Below are 3,510 nucleotides of genomic sequence, written 5' to 3' on the forward strand. Positions count from 1 at the left end.
TAGATGACGAAAGAATTTTAAGATAGCCACAGACCATAGACTCACAGAATCTTTGACTTGGTTGCTAGAAGTTTTTGTGGTTGCATGGAATGGTAGCAAGGAGACTCAGAAGAGAGGGAGGGGATGACGAAGAGGCAGAGGTCACGCCGAGATTTTCAGTTTCGGCACGACTGGCGAGAAATACAAAGATTCAGAAGGCAGGCTATGTTAAGTTTGATGTAATAGCGGGGTCCTTCTGGGAAGAAATTAAACAGGTAATTGGAGAGGCTGAACTGAAAAAAGAAAGGAGGTGAGTTGTACAGTTTGGATGATATACAAGCTGAACTTATGAACAAGGGAACAAGAAGAGTCAGGGGCCAACGACACCTTGGGATATACTCAAGAGTTAGGGATATAAAAGAGAACATGAGGCCAGGCGCGGTGGCTCATGCCTGTAATCCCAGCACTTTGGGAAGCCGAGGTAGGTGGATCACCTGAGGTCAGGAGTTCAAGACCAGCCTAACAAGGTGAAACCCATCTCTACCAAAAATTAGCTGGGCAGGGTGGCATGAGCCTCTAGTCCCAGCTACTCAGGAGGCTGAGACAGGAGAATTTTTTAAACCTAGGAGTCAGCGGTTGCAGTGAGCTGAGATCGCACCACTGTACTCCAGCCTGGGTGATGGAGCAAAACTTGTCTTTAAAAAAAAAAAAAAAAAAAAAAAAAAAAAAAAAAACATGAAGCCAGGAAGTGAGAATGATCCTAGTTTGAAAGGTAAGAGGAGCTGGATGATGCAGGTCACAGAAGCCAAGAAAAAAGAGAAGTTCAAGGCTAGAGGGGGCAGGAAATTAGGTCTTCCCACACCACCTGTCATCACTCCCTATGACTGAGTTTTTTTTTTGTTTTTTTTTTTGAGATGGAGTTTCACTCTTGTTGTCCGGGCTGGAGTGCAGCGGCACGACCTCAGCTTACCGCAACCTCTGCCTCCCAGGTTCAAGTGATTCTCCTGCCTTAGCCTCCCGAGTAGCTGGGATTACAGGCATGTGCCACCACCCCCAGCTAATTTTTGTGTTTTTAGTAGGGATGAGGTTTCATCATATTGGTCAGGCTGGTCTCAAACTCCTGACCTCAGGCGATCCACCTACCTCAGCCTCCCACAGTGCTGGGGTTACAAGTGTGAGCCACTGCGCCCAGCAGCTCTCCCATTTTCTAGGTGTGTCACCTCCCATTTTCCTCCCCAGTCTGCTCCCCATCCTCCCATGTTTCCTCAGCAAGTGTCCTCATCTGTTCTGCACAGCACAGTCATATCCTCAGTCCAGCTTTCAGATTCTCCCACCTCATCTCTCAAGAGGGTCTTATATAACTACTCTTTTACCAAGGTAATCTGTTCAGGCCTATGAGAGGCTTACTGTGATCTCTGAATCTTTGTTTGTGGTAATCCTACATGGACTGCTCACCTCTGGATTTCTTATGAAATCACTTCTCCTTATTTCTACAACAGGCTCAAATTGCCTTAAAGCTCAGTGTCCTGGCTTTAATCGGTCCTTCGCTCCCCAGTCTGCCTGCACTCATGTAGGGTCACGCTATTACAAAACTCCACATGGTGCCATGTATGTTGTATTCCATGTGGAAGGTGTCCTCTGGAGTCTGGCAATATAGCAGCTGTCCATAAAAAATGATATTGAAAGTATCCTGAGTTCTGGAGTTGCACCGATTCTATTAGGCTGAGAACCCCAGTTTCAAGTTCATCTCTTCATTTTTCTCTCATCCCATTTCACAGCAGCTTAACAACAGGTCCTTTGTGTTCATTTCTGGCCCATAGAGGGATCTTTATTCAAAATCACAGGGTTGTCTCTAAATTTCTGCTAAGCTAATGAATGGTGTTAGTATGTTCTCTTCTCCAGGGCAGAGTCTGAGTTTTTTTTTTTTTTTTTTTTTGATTAGCCAAAAGCAACATTACACAATAAATCACATATCATTTTAAAAGAGAAGAGTTAACTATTATAACTAAAAGATAAAATGCCATGGCACTCAGGCAATGGTGGATTAAAAGTGCTTTGCACCTATCAATTCTGTAAAGCCTAGTTTAAGTCTGTTGGTCTAACTTTTTAACTAGACTTACCTTCCTTTAGAAAATGTTTGATGTGCAGAAAGCTAGATTGAGGGTCTAGCAGTCACAGATCACCTTAATCCAATCAGGAACTAAGACTGTTTGATGCTGGGTTTTAATCCCTTTAAGGCCTGAATTTCCACCCCACCTGTACCACTTGGGTGCAGCTCTTTGAGGTCCCAACCCAAAGCGGGTGAGAAAAACAGAGATACAGGGATGGCCGAGAGTCCTTCAAAGACATCATCGCCACAGATTAAAGAGAACTGTTAAATGTAGAGAAGAATCTCATTACTTTCACATGGGCATCAATAATACCAATAGCATTTTCTCAAATGAAACATTAGCTGCCAGAGACGATGAATAATCTTGGAAGTGTTGAAAGAAAATACCTGCCAGACTAGAATAAAGACTTTCTACAAATCAATAAGAAGAAATAGGCAGCTCAATGCAAAAATGGATTATAGGCACGCTGGCTCAAGCCTATAATCCCAGCACTTTGGGAGGCCAAGGCAGGCAGATAATGAGGTCAGGAGATCGAGACCATCCTGGCCAACATGGTGAAACCCCGTCTCTACTAAAAATAATACAAATATTAGCCAGGAGTGGTGGCACACGCCTGTAGTCCCAGCTGCTCGGGAGGCTGAGGCAGGAGAATCACTTGAACCCAGGAGGTAGAGGTTGCAGTGAGCTGAGATCGCGCCACTGCACTCCCGCCTGGTGACACAGCGAGACTCCATCTCAAAAAAGAAGGAAAAATGGACTAAAGACTTGAACATACATTTCTCATGGGGACATCCAAATGTCAGTAAATACGTGGAAAGGATTATATTTGATGACTCTATTTTGTCAGTTTAATATCAACTTTTAAGGTATCTGGAGGAGTTGCTCCCATTTCGGTTAAGTCCGATGGCCGCATGGCTCAATTCATTGGTTGAATCTCTAGCTTTGGTTACTGGTCTGGAGAATTGCCCGATTGCATACTGCATGAAGTTTTAAGAGCTTTGAATAGCCAGAGAAATCTCCAAACCTAGCAAAAGGGTCCTGTATTATATAAATCTTACAGAAATCCCCAAGGCCTCTCATCACATCTCCAGATCTTCGTCTGTGTCTCTCTTATACGTGGCCAAAGAGGCTGTCCTTGACTAACTCTGGGTCACTGGGATGCCCATTTTCCCCCTCCCACCTATTGTTTGGATACTTTACCAGAATGGGTAGGAAGTCTGCTGGTCAGATATAGATCATAGTTATCACAGTCAACAGCAGTCTATGTGGATTCTTGGTAGCATTTGACACAGCCACTTTCACTTTGCTTAAATACTTTTATCTCTTATTTTCTATGACACCATCGTCTCCTGGTTGTCCACTTTCCTCCATAGCTCTCTGCCATGCCAGTACCCATTCCAGGGAGTCCCTGGTTCCCAGT

This window comes from Rhinopithecus bieti, unplaced genomic scaffold (assembly GCF_001698545.2).
Source record: "Rhinopithecus bieti isolate Rb0 unplaced genomic scaffold, ASM169854v2 scaffold_32008, whole genome shotgun sequence".
Taxonomy (NCBI): domain Eukaryota; kingdom Metazoa; phylum Chordata; class Mammalia; order Primates; family Cercopithecidae; genus Rhinopithecus; species Rhinopithecus bieti.